At 42.3% G+C, this 21,495-nt stretch overlaps 1 long non-coding RNA gene across 4 annotated transcripts in view; it reads left to right on the plus strand.

The window, feature by feature from the left end:
• The first annotated feature begins 732 nt into the window (after nt 1-732).
• Nucleotides 733-21,495, plus strand: part of LOC138676935 (uncharacterized) — a 166,308-nt gene continuing 145,545 nt past the window's right edge. For 2 of the 4 annotated variants that reach the window (XR_011320848.1, XR_011320845.1), the window contains exon 1: nt 809-1,193. This is a non-coding gene — a long non-coding RNA (uncharacterized lncRNA). Of the gene's footprint in view, nt 1,194-21,495 lie in introns of all 4 variants that reach the window. The other 2 variants (XR_011320847.1, XR_011320846.1) reach the window with 2 other exon arrangements.

The following is a 21,495-nucleotide window of genomic DNA, read 5'->3' on the forward strand; positions in this document are numbered from 1 at the left end:
TTACACCGATTTCTGAGGCAGATTCCAATTGTCAGAATCAAATTAAAAGGCACAACATTACATCCCGTTCAGAACAACCAGTTTGGGTTCTCACGTATAGTACTCATTTCAGGTCAATTTCTGATATAGTTCACCGAAATTTGAACATTTTAAGAGACGATGACATTATGGACACTATATTAAAAGATGGTATTAGGATTGTATCCAGACGTGCTCCAACTATGATGCTACTAAAACAAAAAACTCCTCTACTTGGTTGTCCACCACAGGGTTTTTCAGATGTGGACAATTTCCCTGCAAAACATGTTTACGCTCCAAGAAAACATATGTTTTTTCCTGCTCGAAAAATCAAAAGAAGTTTACAATAAAAAATTATCTCAATTGTAACTCAGATCATGTAGTATACATAATAGAATGTTCAGCATGTGAACTATTATATGGGGGTTCTACAATCAGAAAATTAAAAGACAGGATCAGGGAGCATCTTTATGATATTACCCAGCCCACAACTCGTCATGTATCTAATGCATCCAACCATTTCATAAAATCGCACAATAGACAAATTGCACAGTTTAGTGTATTTGCAATAGAACAAGTGCATGAAAATATACGTGGTGGAGATAGAGAAAAGAAATTGCGGGATAGGGAAGCTTTTTGGATTTACCTATTAACCACTCGAGTACCTCTGGGTTTGAATTTGAAGAAGGAAATTATGTTGCATTATTGATTGATTATAGTTAACATTATTTGTATATGTTATGCACATTTGTAAATGTGTGTGTTTTTTTGTGTTATTTATTTTTTATAGTTTTTTTATTTTTTTATTTTGGTGCACGTTGCATTGCATGTCATGCTACTCAAGTGTTAATTTCATCCAGTGGAGCAATCTTTTCACTTTGTTCCCCACCAGTTTTGGGCGTATTTTAACTTTTGGCAAGACTGCTCATTGTGAAACTGAGGACTAAGAGCACTATACGTGTTCAAAACGCGTCCTGTTATTAAAGACATTCCTTCCTCCAGTATGCACTGGTTTGTCAAGCAGCTTACTTTTTAAATTTGTCCAAATAAAGACTTTTGATTTTATTTCCTAAGCTGGATACCTTCATTTTCATGCATAAGTACCTGGCGTCAAGCAGAGACGTTTCCGTGCTCGGATCAAATTTCTCATGGGCTGTGAGAATACCATCACAAGGGTGAGCTGAATCATTTTCTTTTTTCTGCAATGTGCTCAATACAGAATTGAGAATAAGAATAATTCAATTAATAATTATTATTTAACAATTCCCCCTTTTGAGGGTGACAAACATTGATTGGAACCCTCTCATGTTATGGTAAGCCATGACTAATATTCATATGCAATTTATAATTATACTTCCCTATACATAATTGAAGCATCGCAGGTCTGATGTCATCTGGTCTTCATCTTGAAGTCTTCTTCTTCTTGGTTTTTTTTAAAGCAATCTTTATTATAATTCTTTTGAAATAGATTATAGCAAGTAGATATTGTAGAGACCGTGTGTCATGTGTCTATCAAAGTCCATACATTCAAATGTTGATAAGAAAACAAAGTAGCTTTAAAGAAGTTGTCCACTACTATAAAGTTTTTTTTGCTATTATGTGCCACTGAAAACATCTACTGTGTTTATTTTAGCAATATTACCTGTTATCATGCTGTAGCAGCACATCTTCAGTGCTGGATTCAGCTCTCATGGGGTTAATCGACAACTTCCTTATTGTGCTCTAATACTACAAGTTCCATGATGCTTTGCACTGCCACTAAGCCCGAACCTAGCACACCCACTCCAAAAACACACCCAAACCCCTCCCTCCTCTCCCTCCTCTCTCTTCAAAAAGATTTGTGATGTCATTTCTGTCCAACTCCTCTTTGGCTACGTTCACATTAGCGTTACGCTAATGTGCGTCGCTGTTGCGTCGGCGACGCAGCGGCGACGCAGCGGCGACGCGCCCCTATGTTTAACATAGGGGACGCGTGCGTTGTTTTGGTGGCGTTTTTCGCCACGTGCGTCGTTTCCGACGCTAGCGTCGGACCCAAGAAAACGCTACATGTAGCATTTTCTGTGCGTCCGATTTTCGTCAAAAACGACGCACGCGTCGCAAAACGCGTTTGCGCGCGTTTTTCCGTGCGTCGCCGCTGCGTCGCCGACGCAACGGCGACGCGACGCTAATGTGAACGTAGACTTTTACATTTGTCCAACCCACACTCCATTACACACAGAGATAGATAGATAGATATTAGATGGATGGATGGATAGATAGATAGATAGATAGATAATAGATAGATAGATATGGGATAGATAGATAGATAGATAGATAGATAGATAGATAGATAGATGATAGATAGATAGATAGATAGATAGATAGATAGATAGATAGATAGAGAAAGAGAGAGAGAGATAGATATGGGATATATAGATAGATATTAGATAGATAGATAGATGATAGATAGATAATAGATAGATAGATGTGGGATAGATAGATAGATGATAGATAGATAGATAGATAATAGATAGATAGATAGATAGATAGATAGATAGATAATAGATAGAGAGAGATATGAGATAGATAGATATTAGATAGATAGATAGATAGATAGATAGATAGAGAAAGAGAGAGAGAGATAGATATGGGATAGATAGATAGATATTAGATAGATATTAGATACATAGATAGATGATAGATAGATAGATAATAGATAGATAGATGTGGGATAGATAGATAGATAGAGATAATAGATAGATAGATAGATAATAGATAGATAGATAATAGATAGATAGATAGATAGATAGATAGATAGATGTGGGATAGATAGATGTGGGATAGATAGATGTGGGATAGATAGATAGATGTGGGATAGATAGATGTGGGATAGATAGATAGATAGATAGATAGATATTAGATAGAGAAAGAGAGATAGATATGGGATAGATAGATAGATAGATAGATATTAGATAGATATTAGATACATAGATAGATGATAGATAGATAGATAGATAGATAATAGATAGATGTGGGATAGATAGATAGAGATAATAGATAGATGATAGATAGATAGATGATAGATAGATAGATAGATAGATAGATATTAGATAGATAGATAGATAGATAGATGATAGATATATGTGGGATAGATAGATAATAGATAGATAGATAGATAGATATTAGATAGATAGATAGATAGATGATAGATAGATGTGGGATAGATAGATAATAGATAGATTGATAGATAGATAGATAGATAGATAGATAGATAGATAGATAGATAGATAGATAGATAGATAGATAGATAGATATTAGATAGATATTAGATACATAGATAGATGATAGATAGATAGATAGATAGATAATAGATAGATGTGGGATAGATAGATAGAGATAATAGATAGATGATAGATAGATAGGTAGATAGATGATAGATAGATGTGGGATAGATAGATAGATAATAGATAGATAGATAGATGATAGATATATAGATAGATAGATAATAGATAGATAGATGATAGATAGATAGATAGATGATAGATAGATATAGATAATAGATAGATAGATAATAGATAGATAATAGATAGATAGATATATAGATGATAGATAGATAGATGTGGGATAGATAGATAGATAGATAGATGTGGGATAGATAGATGTGGGATAGATAGATGTGGGATAGATAGATGTGGGATAGATAGATAGATAGATATTAGATAGAGAAAGAGAGAGAGAGATAGATATGGGATAGATAGATAGATATTAGATAGATATTAGATACATAGATAGATGATAGATAGATAGATAGATAGATAGATAGATAGATAGATAGATAGATAGATAGATAGATAGATAGATGTGGGATAGATAGATAGATATAATAGATAGATGATAGATAGATAGATAGATGATAGATAGATAGATAGATAGATAGATAGATAGATGATAGATAGATAGATAGATGTGGGATAGATTGATGATAGATAGATAGATAGATAGATGATAGATAGATAGATAGATGATAGATATAGATAGATAATAGATAGATAGATAATAGATAGATAGCTAGATGATAGATAGATAGATAGATGTGGGATAGATAGATAGATAGATAGATAGATAGATAGATGTGGGATAGATAGATGTGGGATAGATAGATAGATAGATAGATAGATAGATAGATAGATAGATAGATAGATAGATAGATAGATAGATAGATAGATAGATAATAGACAGACCGATAATAGATAGATAGATGATAGATAGATAATAGATAGATAGACACAGACAGATAGATAGATAGAATTAGATAGATATGGGATAAATACATACAGATATATCTATATATCTATTTCCATAGATATGTCCATATCCATGTTTCTAAACCCCTTCACCCCTGGAGCTTTTTTCGTTTATCGCTCCCCTTCTTTCCAGAGCCATAATGTTTCCATCAATATGGCCATGTGAGGGCTTATCTTTTGCAGGACAAGTTCTACTTTTGAACGACACCATTGGTTTTACCATGTCGTGTAACAGAAAATGTGAAAAAAATTCAAAGTGCGATGAAATTGCCAAAAAAGTGCAATCCCACACTTGTTTTTTGCTTGCCTTTTTGCTCGGTTCACTAAATGCTAAGGCTGTGTGCACACGTTGCGGATTTGATTGCAGATCCGCAGCGTTTTTTGCCACACAGAATTGCAGCAAATCCGCAGTGTAGTGCACAACCAATGTAAGTCTATGGGAGCCTCAGACTTGTTTTGTGCACATGCTGCGGAAAAGGCTGCACCGAAACGCAGCTTTTTTTTTCTCCGCAGCATGTCACTTCTTTTGTGCCGAACTGCAGCGTTTCTGCACCCTCAGGCCGGGATCACACTACAGCGAGATACGGCCGAGTCTCGCAGATTAAAACCAAGCTCTAGCACCGGCACTCTGGAGCAGAGCGTGCGGCCGCATAGCAATACATGGAGCTGCACGCTCCGCTCCGGAGTGCCGGTGCCAGAGCTTGTATTTAACCTGCAAGACTCGGCCGTATCTCGCTGTAGTGTGACTCTGGCCTTAGACTTTCATTGAGATGTAAAAAATATCTGCAGTTTTGCTGCGGATGTGGGTCCAAGAAACGCTGCAGTTCAGGAGGAGGGAAGTGTGTGGGCGGTGACCAGGGCCGGACTGGCCATCAGCCACTTTTGGCAAATGCCAGAAGGGCCGGTGCCAGTAGTGGGCTGCTGCACTCTTTCCCCCTCCTTCCGCCAGTGCCGCCGCCGCATTCAACTATACTGGCGTCATAGACGCCGGTATAGTTCAATGCAATGATGGAGGAGAGAGCGTCCGCTGACGCTTCCTCTCCCATCATTCCCCGCTCTGCCTCTGACACTGCGGGTGCGAGATGACGTCATATCATCGAGCACCTGCTGTGTCCCGGGCAGACTGCAGCCGCCGAGACAGGAGAAAGCAGCCAGGAGCAGCGTGGGCAAGAGGAAAGGTGAGGAGAGTGTGGAGCCATTATCGGGGGGATGAGATGTGGGTTGTGCTGTATATACCACTGTGTGGGCTGTGCTGTGTATATACCACTGTGTGGGCTGTGCTGTGTATATACCACTGTGTGGGCTGTGCTGTGTATATATCACTGTGTGGGCTGTGCTGTGTATATACCACTGTGTGGGCTGTGCTGTGTATATACCACTGTGTGGGCTGTGCTGTGTATATACCACTGTGTGGACTGTGCTGTGTATATATCACTGTGTGGGCTGTGCTGTGTATATACCACTGTGTGGGCTGTGTTGTGTATACTACTACGCGGGCTGTGCTGTATATACAACGACCCGGACTGTGCTGTATATACTACTACGCGGGCTGTGCTGTATACTACTACACGGGCTGTGCTGTATACTACTATGCGGGCTGTGCTATATACTATGCAAGTTGTGCTATATTATATGCGGGCTTTGATGTATACTATGGGAGGTATATTATATTCTATGGGGGAGGCCGTGTTATATACTACTAGCTATTGAACCCGTTCTACGCCCAGGTGGCGAGCATTTATATTGGTATATGGTCTCCATCCTGTCATGTGCTGCTCCATCCTGCGCCCCCATCCTGTCATGTGCTGCTCCCATCCTGCACCCCTGTTCTGTCATGTGCTGCTGCCATCCTGCAGCCCCATTTTGACATGCGCTGCTCCCATCCTGCGCCCCCATTCTGACATGTGCTGCACCCATCCTGCGCCCCCATTCTGTCATGTGCTGCTCCCATCCTGCACCCCTGTTCTGTCATGTGCTGCTGCCATCCTGCACCCCCATTCTGACATGCGCTGCTCACATCCTGCGCCACCATTCTGACATGTGCTGCTCCCATCCTGCGCCCCCGTTCTGTCATGTGCTCCCATCCTGCGCCACCGTTCTGTAATTTGCTGCTCCCATGCATATGGCCGATACACTGCTCCATTATAGTTCATGGCCCCCATAACATGCTCCATAGTATATGCCCTGTACACTGCTCCATAAATGTTGATGGCCCCCATAAGATGCTCCATAGTATTATATGCCCCGTATGCTGCTGCAATATATATATAAAAAAAAAAACAACATACTCACCTATCGTCGCTATGCGCCGAGTGCTGGGGGGCCTTAGCAGGCGGGGACACCGGCGCGCTGTGGGGGTCAGGTGCCGGTATTGCCGCTAGCTCAGGCCCCCGACACTTGCTATATTCACCTGTCCCCTGTTCCAGCGCTGCACGCCGCTTCTTCCGGCTCCTCTGGCTGTGACTGTTCAGTCAGAGGGCGGCGCGCATTAAGCGCGTCATCGCGCCCTCTGAACTGTGAAAATCACAGGCAGAGGACCCGGGAGACGGAGCCGCACGCAGCGCTGGAACGGGGGACAGGTGAATATAGCTTATACTTACCCTCCTGGCGCGTCCCTGCCTCTCCGTTGGAGATCGCGGTTTGCGTTCAGTGTTTACGCATACCGCAATCTCCTGGGAGCGTCACTCTGTGGGGTCCAGACTGCGCCGGCGCTTGCGCAGTCTATAAAGGCTTCGGACAGAGTGACGCTCCCAGTGTTATATTATAGATGTGGCTGTGTTATATACTACTGCGGGGGTATATTCTATTCTATGGGGGAGGCTGTCTTATATACTATGGGGGGTATATTATATTCTATGGGGGAGGCTGTCTTATATACTATATGCGAGCACATTTGCAGGATCCGTTTTTTTTCGCCGGATCTTTTTTTTTCAGCCGTATCGGTTTTTTTCTCAGAGTTGTATTAGCGCCGGAGTGCGCCTGATGGCCACACGTTTCATCCGTTTTTTGCTAGATCCGTCGCTGTGCATTTTTTCGACGTACTGAAAAACTGTTTCTCTGTATGTGTTTTCCGTCCGGCGGAAACAGCTTTTTTGACGTATCCTGCAAAAAACGGATGAAACGTGTGGCCATCAGGTGTAATCCGGCGCTAATACAACTCTATGAGAAAAAACGGATCTGGTGTAAAAAAAAGGATTCGGCGAAAATAAATGGATCCGGTGGAAAAAACAGATCTGGTGGAAAAAAAAAACATCCGGCGGAATAAAACGGATCCTGCAAATGTGCTCGCAGGAAGCGTTTCACCCATAGACTTGTATTAGCGACAGATGGCCACAAGTCGCGTCCGTCGTGCTACGGATCAGTCGTGTTTTGGAATACCGTCGGCACGAAAAAACGTTCAAGTGAACGTTTTTTTGGCCGTTGCGCACGCTATTTTCTACCGCGCATGCGCGGCAGAAACTCCCCGCACTTCAGAATGGGCAGCGGATGCGTTGAAAAACTGCATCCGCTGCCCACTTCGTACACAAATTTCATAACGTGCGTCGGTACGTCGGCCTGACGCATAGCGACGGACCTGTACCGACGCAAGAGTGAAAGAGGCATTAATGAGCGTTGAATTAAAAAAAAAAAAAAAGAAAAAAACGGCGTGGGCTCCCGCGCAATTCTCAGCGCCAGAGGGGGAAAGCCGACGGCCAATATTTGTAGCCTGCTATGAATATCAGCCCGCAGCTGTCTGCGTAGCCTTTACTGGCTATTAAAATAGGGGGACCCCAAAAAAAATGACGTGGCTTCCCCCTATATTTTATAGCCAGAAAGGCTACGCAGACAGCTGCGGGCTTATATTCATAGCCTAGAGAGGGGCCATGGATTTTGGCCCCCCCCCGGCTACAAATACCAGTCCGCAGCCATCCCAGAAATGGCGCATCTGTAAGATGCGCCAATTCCGGCTCTTAGCCCCTCTCTTCCCACTCCCGAGTAGCGGTAGGATATGGGGTAGTAAGGGGTTAATGTCACCTTGCTATTGTAAGGTGACATTAAGCCGGGTTAATAACGGAGAGGCGTCAATAAGACGCCTATCCATTACTAATCCAATAGTAAGAAAGGGTTAATAAAACACACACACATTTGGAAAAAAGTATTTTAATATTCTTCATTTAACCATACTTACCATACTTCAGCGCCTGCAAAAAAAAGGAAAATAATAAACCGTATACTCCCTGTCCGATGCAGTCCAATTAATAACGAGTGTCCCACGGTGATCTCCCCTATAGAACAGTGACATCGGGTGATGTCACTGCTCTATAGGACCCTCAGTGACACACTGACAGGAGACAATGGCTCCTGCAGTGCATCACTGAGGTTACTCTAGTTCACTGGTCTCACTTTATGGCAATTGCTGCGTGGGAAAATGTCTCACCCAGCAATGCCAATAGTGAGACTAGGGACTATTTTCTCACAGGGGCATAGGAATACCTTGTGAGGAATACATGATGGAAGGATACCTTCCATCATTGTGTTCCTGGAGCCCCTGGAGAGTGGTCGCATCAACTGATGCTCCTGCTCTCCACGGGAGATCGTCGTGGGACACTCGTTTTAATTGGATTTCTGCGGACAGGGAGTATATTGTTTGTTTATTATTTTAATATTTTTTACAGGTGACAATGGCTTCGGGGAACAAAGTGACAAGTGATGGTGAGTATGTACTCTGTTATATGTACTGTATGTCTGTAGTATGTATGCACTGTATGTCGCATGTCGTGGCATGGTGCATGTCGTGGCATGGTGCATGTCGTGGCATGGTACATGTCGTGGCATGGTGCATGTCGTCGCATGGTGCATGTCGGCGCATGGTGTATGTAGCATGTCGCCGCATGGTGAATGTCGTCGCATGGTGCATGTCGCATGTCGTCGCATGGTGCATGTCGCCGCATGGTGCATGTCGTCGCATGGCGCATGTCGCATGTCGTTGCATGGCGCATGTCGTCGCATGGCTCATGTCGTCGCATGGTGCATGTCGCCGCATGGTGCATGTCGTCGCATGGCGCATGTCGTCGCATGGTGCATGTCGTCGCATGGTGCATGTCGCCTGGTGCATGTTGTCGCATGGTGCATGTCGTCACATGGTGCATGTCGTCGCATGGTGCATGTAGCATTTCGTCGCATGGTCATGTCGCATGTCGTCGCATGGTGCATGTCACATGGTGCATGTTGTCGCATGGTGCATGTCGCATGTCGCCGCATGGTGCATGTCGCATGGTGCATGTAGCATGTCATCGCATGGTGCATGTCGCATGTCGTCGAATGGTGCATGTCGTCGCATGGTGCATGTTGTCGCATGTCGTCGCATGGTGCATGTTGTCGCATGGTGCATGTCAGCGCATGGTGCATATTGTCGCATGGTGCATGTCGGCGAATGGTGCATGTCGTCGCATGGTGCATGTCGTCGCATGGTGCATGTTGTCGCATGGTGCATGTCGGCGCATGGTGCATGTTGTCGCATGGTGCATGTCGGCGCATGGTGCATGTCGGCACATGGTGCATGTCGTCGCATGGTGCATTTCGTCGCATGGTGCATGTCGTCGCATGGTGTGTTGTATGTATGTATGTATGTATGTATGTATGTATGTACTGTGTTTTTTTTTTTTTACATTCAACACATTAGCCGGATGATGGGACTACTACTGTCCCATCATTGGCTAATGTGTCACTCACTGTCAGTGTAGCAGGCAGAGCCCGATGGGACTTGTAGTCCCATTGGACGATGCCTGCACACACACGCACAGCGTCGGCACGCACACACACACGCACGGCGCCGGCACACACACACACACACACACACACGCACAGCGCCGGCACACACACGCACAGCGCCGGCACACACACACACACACACATGCACAGCGCCGGCACACACACACGCACAGCGTCGGCACACACACGCACAGCGCCGGCACACACACGCACAGCGCCGGCATACACACACGCACAGCGCCGGCACACACACACACACACGCACGCACAGCATCGGCACACACACGCACAGCGTCGGCACACGCACACACAGCGCGGGCACACACACAGCGCCGGCACACACGCACAGCGCCGGCACACACACACACACAGCGTCGGCACACACGCACGTCGGCACACGCACACACAGTGCCGGCACACACACACACAGCGCCGGCACACACACACACACAGCACCGGCACACACGCACAGTGCCGACACACAAACACACACAGCGCCGGTGGGCACAAACACCGGCGCCGGCGGGCACAAACACCGGCGCCAGCGGGCACAAACACCGGCGCTGGTGGGCACAAGCACCGGCGGGCACAAGCACCGGCGCCGGCGGGCAGAAACACCGGCGCCGGCGGGCACAAACACCGGCGCCAGCGGGCACAAGCACCGGCGCCGGCGGGCAGAAACACCGGCGCCGGCGAGCAGACCCCCGGCGACCGAAGCACAGCCCAGCCGCACATCATGATCCCAGCACTGAGCTGTGAGCACACACAGCCCCGCCCGCCCCCAGCACAGCCTTGCAGCACCCAGCACCGCCCACAGCCCAGTCACTCTTGCTGAGTGACTGCTGACTGTGGGGGCTGGTCACGCCTGCTGCTGACGTCACGTCAATTTCTAGAGTCTGGAAATTGACGTGACGTCGGCGGAAATGAGCGGCGGCTGCAGTCTGGGGGTCATGTGACCCGGACTCAGCAGGAGGAATAGCGCCGCTCACAGGCGAAAATGTCAACAGAAGGTAATGGCACAATTCATTAGGGGCCCCGGGGGGGTACATTGGGGGGTTAATTGAAAGTAGTGGACAACCCCTTTAATATCTGTGCAGTGTCACGTTTAAAGACCTGGACTTACATTGACTCACCATGGAAATCATCTGGAATTCTTCCATATCATCCGCACTTGTCTTGGAACAGGTGTGATGTCTTTGGTCAGCACAGCAAGGGTTAAAATGACTTTTCCTTGCTAATCATAGCACCATAACCAATCCTTAATGCCCAAGACACATGTCAGGGTTGTAGCTTCCTGACAATTACCTTATTGTTCACCAGCTTTCATGGAAGTCTTATACGTGATAGGAAACCACTTCATAAAAAATAACACAGTTCATCTTAGCATCATAGGATCATTGTCCTCTCCAATTGTGGTTGTCAGTTTAGATACTGTACTCGCAGTTATCAGTGATGGATGCTGCAGTCGTGATTGTCAATGATGGATACTGCAGTTGTGGTTATCAGTGGTGGATGCTGCAGTCGTGATTGTTAGTGGTGACTAGTGTTGAGCATTCCGATACTGCAAAAATCGGGTATCAGCCGATATTTGCTGTATCGGAATTCCGATACCGAGTTCCGATATTTTTGCGATATCGGAAATCGGAATCGGAAGTGTTCCCAGTCATCTTCAGCGTGTGCAGTGCGTATGGTTCCCAGGGTTGAAGGAGAGGAAACTCTCCTTCAGGCCCTGGGATCCATATTCATGTAAAAAATAAAGAATAAAAATAAAAAATATGGATATACTCACTCCTCCGACGAACCCTGGCTGTCACCGCTGCAAGCGTCTGCCTCCATTCCTATTCCAGTACCCCCCTCCCCCCTCTAATTCAATTTTTAGCGCACTTTTTTGCGCTTTTTTTCCTGTGTGTCCTCAGCTCTTTAATCAGTATTGCTGCTGATCAGAGACTGCGCCACAGGACTTTTTCTTTTTTTAGCTAGTTAGTGTAGCGGACTTCGCAGTCTAAGCGACGTCCGATTTTTTTTTCCAAAAAAATAATAATAGTAGTTAGTACAGTGTAGTTTTAGACGTAGATTAGCTGGTGTCACAGCGTTAGTGACAACCGGTCTTTTTTTTAGGGAACAAAAAAACATTTTATAGAGTAGTTTAGTGGTAGCGTGTTAGTGTAGCCAGTGTCACAGCGTTAGTGACGACCGATCATCTTTTAGAAAAAATAAATCATACAGGGTAGTTTTATAGGTAAGGAGGTAGCATCTTTTTTGCATAAAAAAATCTGCTATCGCCGGATAATCTCTAGTGCATTAGGGGAGCGTACGTCACACTGTTGGTGGCGTTCGTTTTTTCTTCTGTACAAAGAATAATTAGTTGCGTTGTCTAATTTTTAGTGAGTGCATTAGGGTAGCATACGTCACACTGTTAGTGGCGTTCGCTTTTTTTTGTAAAAAGAATAGTTGTGTCGTCTAATTTTTAGCACGTTCAATAGTGGAGCGTACGTCACACTGTTAGTGGCGTTCGCTTTTCTTTTGTAAAAAGAATAATTAGTTGCGTCACCTAATTTTTCGCGAGTGCATTAGGGGAGCGTACGTCACACTGTTAGTGGTGTTCGCTTTTCTTTTGCAAAAAGAATAGTTGCGTCGTCTAATTTTTAGCGCGATCATTAGGGGAGCGTACGTCACACTGCTAGTGGCGTTCACTTTTCGTTTGTAAAAAGAATAGTTGCATCGTCTAATTTTTAGCGCGTTCATTAGGGGAGCGTATGTCACACTGTTAGTGGCGTTCGCTTTTCTTTTGTAAAAAGAATAATTAGTTGCGTCGCCTAATTTTTAGCGAGTGCATTAGGGGAGCGTACGTCACACTGTTAGTGGCGTTCGCTTTTCTTTTGCAAAAAGAATCGTTGCGTCGTCTAATTTTTAGCGCATTCATTAGGGGAGCGTACGTCACACTGTTAGTGGCGTTCGCTTTTCTTTTGCAAAAAGAATCATTGCGTCGTCTAATTTTTAGCGCATTCATTAGGGGAGCGTACGTCACACTGTTAGTGGCGTTCGCTTTTCTTTTGTAAAAAGAATAATTAGTTGCATCGTCTAATTTTTAGAGAGTGCATTAGGGGAGTGTACGTCACACTGTTAGTGGCGTTCACTTTTCTTTTGTAAAAAGATTAATTAGTTGTGTCGTTTAATTTTTAGCGAGTGCATTTGGGGAGCGTATGTCACACTGTTAGTGACGTTCACTTTTCTTTTGTAAAAAGAATAATTAGTTGCGTCGCCTAATTTTTACCGGCAACTCCTGCAGCAATCGATCCTGTATGGATTGCACCTCCTGAAAATTTTCAGCCTGTCATTCCGGATTTCAGCAGCAGCTCAGGAATCCAGTTTGACACGACTGGCCTCACTGAAATTGACTTCTTCAAATTCTTTTTCAGTGATGAAATAATAAATCTTATGGTGGCCCAGACGAACCTGTATGCCCAACAATTTTTTACCCAAAACCCCACGTCATCACACCCCAGATGGACCCCCGTAAATGCAACAGAGATGATGACATTTTGGGAAATTGGGCTGCATATGGGCATAATCAAAAAGCCAAAGCTTCGGCAATACTGGAGTACTGACATTCTCTACAGTACACCGGTATTCCGCATGGCCATGAAAAGGACACGATTTGAAGGGATCCAAAATTTTTTGCATTTTAGTGAAAATGCACAGTGTCCAAACTTTGATCATCTATATAAAATTCGGCCAGTGGTTGAACACTTTAGCAGAAAATTTGCTGAGGCGTACACACCCCAGAGGGACATCACTATTGATGAATCTCTCGTTCACTTCAAAGGGAGGCTAAAATTCCGTCAATACCTGCCCGGTAAGAGGTCCAGGTATGGAATAAAACTGTGCGAGAGTACCTCAGGGTACACCCACAGATTTAGGGTCTACGAGGGGAAGGACAGCCAGATTAACCCCCCTGAATGCCCCCCTATCCTGGGGGTGAGTGGGAAAATTGTGTGGGAATTACTGCACCCACTGCTGGATAGGGGTTATCACCTCTACATTGACAACTTTTACACCAGCATCCCACTCTTCAAGGCCCTCTCTGCCAGAGGTACAGCTGCATGTGGCACCGTGCGAAAAAAATCAGCGAGGCCTCCCTTAGCCGCTAATTGGGCAAATGCTGAGAAAAGGGGAAAGCAGAGCCCAATGCAGAGACAACATGCTGGTGGTCAAGTATAAGGACAAAAGGGATGTCCTTATCCTGACCATCATAATAATAATAATCTTTATTTTTATATAGCGCTAACATATTCCGCAACGCTTTACAGTTTGCACACATTATCATCACTGTCCCCTGATGGGGCTCACAATCTACATTCCCCATCAGTATGTCTTTGGAATGTGGGAGGAAACCAGAGTACCCGTGGAAACCCACGCAAACACGGGGAGAACATACAAACTCCTTGCAGATGTTGTCCAAGGTGGGATTAGAACCCAGGACCCCAGTGCTGCAAGGCTGCAGTGCTGTCCACTGAGCCACTGTGCTGCCCGTAACATACACCATGACAACAACACCCTTGTCACTGTTTGTGAGACCTCAACATAAGTCCCAAAGCCAGATTGTATCCTGGATTACAATCGGTACATGGGGGTGTGGATCTCTCAGATCAGGTCCTCCAACCATACAGTGCCATGCGAAAAGCTTACGTATGGTACAAAAAATTGTCCGTGCATATTGTACAGATGGCACTGTACAATGCTTTTGTGCTGTTCTGATCTACAGGCAATACGGGGGGACCTTCCTTCAGTTTCAGGAGGTAGTCATCAAGGCCCTAATGTTTGGCACTCAGGGAGGTGAGGGCCCCAGTACTTCTGAATCTGATAGTGCCCGTATTGTCCCAGGTCGACATTTCCCAGGACAGGTTCCCCAAACAGCGAGGACAGGACGATCACAAAAACGATGCAGAGTATGTTCCAAGAGGGGAATCCGAAAGGACACAATTTACCATTGTGAAACCTGCCTTGAGAAACCTGGCCTTTGCATTAAGGATTGCTTCAAAGCATACCACACGTCCACAAATTAATAAAATTAGTTTATACCCTGTTGACACAACACACTTTTATTATCTGATGTACCCCGCACATCTTACACATACCGCCACATTATAAATTCATACACCAGTAAAACCAAAAGAATTATAATCAATACTATAAAACTATGCCTCTAGATAAATTCCTTCAGGGGTGTACTTTCCAAAATGGGGTCACTTGTGGAGGTACATCAGGGGCTCTGCAAATGCAACATGATGCCCGCAGACCATTCCATCAAACCCTGCAATCCAAAAGTCACTTATTCCATTCTGAGCCCCGACGTGTGCCCAAACAGTGGTTTTTCCCCACATATGGGGTACCGGCGTACTGATGAAAAATTGCACATCTTTTTCTGTCTATTTTCTCCTATAACCCTTGGAAAAATAAAAAAATCGTAGCTAAAAGATCATTTTTGTGGAAAAAAAGGTGTTTTATTTTTTTTCACGACTCAACATTATAATTTTTTGTGAGGCACTTGGAGGTTCACGTTGCTGACCACATGTCTAAATAAATTCCTTGGGAGGTCCAGTTTCCAAAATGGGGTCACTTGTAGGAGATTTCCACTGTTGAGGCACATCAGGGGCTCTGCAAAAGCAACATGACGCCTGCAGACCATTCCATCAAAAGTCTGCAATCCAAAACGTCACTTATTCCTTTCAGAGCCCCGACGTGTGCCCAAACAGTGGTTTTTCTCCACATATGGGGTATCGACGTACTCATGAAAAATTGCACAACATCTTTTTCTGTCTATTTTCTCCTATAATCCTTGGGAAAATAAAAAAATCGTGGCTGAAAGATCATTTTTGTGGAAAAAATGTGTTTTATTTTTTTCACGACTCAATTTTATAATTTTTGGTGAGGCACTTGTAGGTTCACGGTGCTCACCACATAGCTAGATAAGTTCCCTGAAGGGTCTAGTTTCCAAAATGGAGTCACTTGTGGTGGTTTTCCACTGTTTAGGTACATCAGTGGCTCTCCAAATGCGACATGGTGTCCGATCTCAATTCCAGCCAATTTTGGTTTGAAAAAGTCAAACGGCGCTCCTTCCCTTCCGAGCCCTGCCGTGCGCCCAAACAGTGGTTTCCCCCACATATGGGGTATCAGTGTATTCAGGAGAAATTGAACAACAACTTTAGTGGTCCATTTTCTCCTTTTACACTTGTGAAGATAAAAATTGTTTTTGCTAAAATATCATTTTTGGGGAAAAAATTAGATTTTTTATTTTTACACCTCTATGTTCTAAACCTCTGTGAAGCACGTGGGGGTTCAAAGTGCTCACCACATAGCTAGATAAGTTCCTTGAAGGATCTAGTTTCCAAAATGGGGTCACTTGTGGCGATTTTCCACTGTTTAGGTACATCAGGGGCTCTCCAAACACGACATGGTGTCCGATCTCAATTCCAGCCAATTTTGGTTTGAAAAAGTCAAATGGCGCTCCTTTCCTTCCATGCCCTGCCGTGCACACAAACAGTGTTTTTTCCCCCACATATGGGGTGTCAGTGTATTCAGGAGAAATTGAACAACAACTTTAATGGCCCATTTTCTCCTTTTACACTTGTGAAGATAAAACATTTTTTGCTAAAATATCATTTTTGGGGAAAAAATTTGATTTTTTATTTTCACACCTCTACGTTCTAAACGTCTGTGAAGCACGTGGGGGTTTAAAGTGCTCACAACATAGCTAGATAAGTTCCTTGAAGGGTCTAGTTTCCAAAATGGGGTCACTTGTGGCAGTTTTCCACTGTTTAGGTACACCAGGGGCTCTCCAAACACGACACAGTGTCCGATCTCAATTCCAGCCAATTTTGGTTTGAAAAAGTCAAATGGCGCTCCTTCCGTTCCGAGCCCTGCTATGCGCCCAAACAGTGGATTTCCCCCACATATTGGGTATTATTGTATTCGGGAGAAATTTCACAACCACGTTAGTGGTCCATTTTCTCCTACTACACTTGTGAAGATAAAAAAAATTGGTGCTAAAAGATCATTTTTGGGGAATAAATGTGATTTTTTATTTTCATGCCTCTACGTTCTAAACTTCTGTGAAACACCTGGGGGCTCAAAGTGCTCAACACATAGCTAGATAAGTTCCTTAAAGGGTCTAGTTTCCAAAATGTGGTCACTTGTGGCAGTTTTCTACTGTTTAGGTACATCAGGGGCTCTCCAAATGTGACATGGTGTCCGATCTCAATTCCAGCCAATTTTGGTTTGAAAAAGTCAAATGGCGCTCCTTCCCTTCCGAGCCTTGCCGTGCGCCCAAACAGTGGTTTTCCCCCACATATAGGGTATCAGTGTATTCAGGAGAAATTGCACAACAACTTTAGTGGTCCATTTTCTCCTTTTACACTTGTGAAGATAAAAAATTGTTGCTAAAATATCATTTTTGGGGAAAACATGTGATTTTTTATTTTCACGCCTCCACGTTCTAAACTTCTGTGAAGCACTTGGGGGTTCAAAGTGCTCACCACACATCTAGATGAGTTCCTTGAAGGATCTAGTTTCCAAAATTGGGTCACTTGTGGTGGTTTTCTACTGTTTAGGCACATCAGGGGCTCTCCAAACGTGACATGGCGTTCAATCTCAATTCCAGCCAATTTTGGTTTGAAAAAGTCAAATGGCGCTCCTTCCCTTCCGAGCCCTGCCGTGTGCCCAAACAGTGGTTTTCCCCCACATATCAGTGCTATCAGTGTATTCAAGAGAAATTGCATAACAACTTTAGTGGTCCATTTTCTCCTTTTACCCTTGTGAAAATAAAAAAATTTTTTGCTAAAAGATCACTATGTGAAATAAAAAGTTAAATGTTAATTTTTTCCTTCCACATTCCGTTAATTCCTGTGAAACACCTGAAGGGTTAATACACTTCTTGAATGTGGTTTTGAGTACCTCAAGGGGTGTAGTTTTTAGAATGGTGTCACTTTTGGGTATTTTAAATCATATAAGCCCCTCAAAGTGACTTCAAATGTGATGTGGTCCCTAAAAAAATGGTTTTGTAAAGTTTGTTGAAAAAATGAGAAATCCCTGTTTAACTTTTCACCCTTATAATTCCCTAACAAAAAAAAATTTGGTTCCAAAATTGTGCTGATGTAAAGTAGACATATGGGAAATGTTATTTACTAACTAATTTGTGCGATATAGGTCTCTGATGCAGGGGTATAAAAATTCAAAGCTTGAAAATTGCAAAATTTTAAAAATTTTCACCACATTTCCATTTTTCCACAAATATTTGCAAGTAATATCAAAGAAATTTTGCCACTATCATAAAATACCATATGTCTTGAGAAAACAGTGTTAGAATCACCAGGATCCGTTGAAGCGTTTCAGAGTTATTTCCTCATAAAATGACAATGGTCAGAATTGTAAAAATTGGCCCTGTCACTTAGGTGAAAACAGGCTTCCGGGTGAAGGGGTTAATATTTCTATTGCCTAGATGTTTTCGTATTTGTCATAACCTTGTATTACCAAAATATTGAAATTATGCAACTTTGCATATAAAACCCTTCATCAGAGTAAAAAAAAAGGTCATTTATAATACTTAATGTTATTATACTCATTAATACCTTATTAATATTTCTTATTTATTAAAATGTGTGAAGGGGTATTGATGAAATGTAATGATGTAATCAGGATCAGAAACACATTTCCCCCTTAATACAAAAAATGTTACTTTATGCAAAAATTCATTTGTAAAAACTAAAATTAAAAATAATTAATTATTTTATAACTGTCATTTCATCTTGTGCCATATATTTGTTTGAAGATGTATACCCATCTATGTAACCATTAAAAAAATACTGAATACCATAAAATTATCATTTGGAAAAAAGGTTCTAAATATAGATTTTCTTGATAAACCATATTGCTGTGTGATTGCACTTATTCACTATTAACTAAATCAAGAAATAATAATTACTAAAGAAATATAGAAATATATGTTGAGTTAATAATTTTTAAATATATCTTAACTAGATTGTGGTCCGATTCTAACGCATCGGGTATTCTAGAATATGCATGTCCCCGTAGTATATGGACAATGATGATTCCAGAATTCGCGGCAGACTGTGCCCATCGCTGATTGGTCGAGGCAACCTTTATGACATCATCGTCACCATGGCAACCATTATGACATCTACGTCGATACTGTGCCCGTCGCTGAATCAGAAACGTGGGATTTCTACGTCCTTTATGACATCATCGTCGCTGTGCCCGTCGCTGATTGGTCGAGGCCTGGCGGCCTCGACCAATCAGAGACGCGGGATTTCCAGGACAGACAGACAGACAGACAGACAGACGGAAAAACCCTTAGGCAATTATATATATATAGATATTCTAATAATTTAACTGAATTGCATTATTTCCCATAAACACAAGTTTTTTCTAACATACCATAAATCACAAGGCATCCCATACATACCGTACACATTCTATGTTATTCTTCCTTAGCAGCTGCTCATACGCTCATCTGTCATCTGTCTCTCAGACTGTGACACACATATAAATTGATACTACATATTCTACATTCAAAGAAATATGAATACATGTGTATTAACCCAAATTATTGTATCCTAATTATCAATGTGCATTGTAAACTATTAATTTAATATTTTAATATTTCTTTGAATATCCCCCAAATACATATTACCTAATACTTTGTAAAACATTCTATAGATGGAAAGACTCATCCATAAGAAACTTGAGCCTTAGTTCTAACCAAAAAATTGGAGCAGGGCCAGCAACTGAATCAATTTGACTTGCAAAGGCTGAGGGCTACTCAAAAATTCTTCTTACTGAGATTACCAGCTTTAAACTGAAACAGGGATGCCACCTGTTGTGACATGTCAAACGCCATGCAGTAAAAATATATTACCATGCAAAGAAAAAACAAGTTTTAGATTGTTGCAGAAATTTTTTTTACAGTAGACAAATTTTAGATTGTTAGTTATGTCTTTTTTCTTTTAAGTGCTAAATATATAAAATCACGCAGTTATTATAACTTCCTGTGTAAATAAAGACATAAATCCATGTAAGAGGTTTTTTGTTCAATTCCTGCTTTGAAATTAAAATTCTAAGGAGAAATAAAAGATAAAATTTAAATATCAAATTCCTACAGAAACAAAACAATTTAAATGTTATACATATGTATATATTTAATATATGTATTTAATGTAATTCTAAATATTATTACTGGAGTAAATTTTAATTATTTCACTATACATATAAAAATACAGCATTAATATATGTATTTACTGTATACTGTATGAATATATGTCTACAAAACTATGGAACTTGAAGACACAAAAGCGCACAGAGAGGTAAAAAAATACTCTGTTGTAATAAAGTCACAGTAAATAAGCAAAATGAAAAAATACAGGGTATTTAGTTAATACGTTTTTTTGCAAAAAAAGTATGTTAAGCTGCTCCACCAATCGCCAAGGTATACCCATAATAGAGCAGTCCTATCTATAGTATAAAATCCCTATCTGATGTATTTAAAAACCTGATCATCTGTATACTACCTGTATGAGCAGGGTTCAGAGAGAAAATATCCATGTAGAACATGCAGGATGGAACAACTACAATGCAAATGACCCACAGAGGAGTGATGGACTCCCCAGTCTTGTAGAAACAAGAGAACAATTATAAAACCAAAAACACATGAGCTACTTGCACAGTGAACAAGTCTGTAGAAACCTGTTCACACCTCCAAAGAACTTGAAGACACAAAAGCGCACAGAGAGGTAAAAAAATACTCTGTTGTAAAAAAAAGTCGCAGTAAATAAGCAAGTGCTAGTCAAAAAATGAAAAAATACAGGGTATTTAGTTAATACGTTTTTTTGCAAAAAAGTATTATGTTAAGCTGCCCCACCAATCGCCAAGGTATACCCATAATAGAGCAGTCCTATCTAATGTATATAATCCCTATCTGATGTATTTAAAAACCTGATCATCTGTATAGTACCTGTATGAGCAGGGTTCAGAGAGAAAATATCCATGTAGAACATGCAGGATGGAACAACTACAATGCAAATGACGCACAGAGGAGTGGTGGACTCCCCAGTCTTGTAGAAACAAGAGAACAATTATAAAACCAAAAACACATGGGCTACTTGCACAGTGAACAAGTCTGTAGAAACCTGTTCACACCACCAAAGAACTTGAAGACACAAAAGCGCACAGAGAGGACAAAAAATACTCTGTTGTAAAAAAGTCACAGTAAATAAGCAAGTGCTAGTCAAAAAATGAAAAAATACAGGGTATTTAGTTAATACGTTTTTTTGCAAAAAAAAGTATTATGTTAAGCTGCCGCACCAATCGCCAAGGTATACCCATAATAGAGCAGTCCTATCTAATGTATATAATCCCTATCTGATGTATT

Source organism: Ranitomeya imitator, chromosome 1 (genome assembly GCF_032444005.1).
Source record: "Ranitomeya imitator isolate aRanImi1 chromosome 1, aRanImi1.pri, whole genome shotgun sequence".
Lineage (NCBI taxonomy): Eukaryota > Metazoa > Chordata > Amphibia > Anura > Dendrobatidae > Ranitomeya > Ranitomeya imitator.